This window comes from Penaeus monodon, chromosome 20 (assembly GCF_015228065.2).
Source record: "Penaeus monodon isolate SGIC_2016 chromosome 20, NSTDA_Pmon_1, whole genome shotgun sequence".
NCBI lineage: Eukaryota > Metazoa > Arthropoda > Malacostraca > Decapoda > Penaeidae > Penaeus > Penaeus monodon.
Genome location: NC_051405.1, coordinates 11,522,192 through 11,522,734, shown reverse-complemented (window position 1 = coordinate 11,522,734; position 543 = coordinate 11,522,192).

Here is a 543-nt window from a genome sequence, read left to right as displayed (position 1 = left end):
CTGCTTTACCTGTCGTCGAGTCCCCAAAGCCAATAGTTGCGAGAGGGATGAAGGCATCATATGTTCCTGTTAGGTTCGACCAATCTTTAATGACCACGGAAACTGCAATTTTAATCAAGATGAACACCACAAACACGATGGCGATGCAGGTGAAGGTAGAGAGAGCGATGGACTTGTTGCTTTGCTGCTTCTTTGCGCCCATCTGGAATGGCATGGTGAAAGTGAGTCCGTGTACCAATAAGGAACGAAGAAAAAAATGGTACAGACAGACACAAGTAGATTGATCACTAGATACAACAGGTCTTCCTATGCAGACGTATCATGTAGGTCTACCGAGAGAGATGACGTCAAGGAAAGCCGATTCTAATGACGAGATTTTTTAACCAAGACAATCTCAGCATGATATTCTTTCGTCGCAGGTCAGGTAAAAAAAAAAACACTATCGCATCCTGACCTCGCATTAGCCACATTAAGGGTTATGGACCAGTAAATCTTGTATTAAGTTGTGGCTGTTGTTAAACATCTTATTCTTTATCACTACAA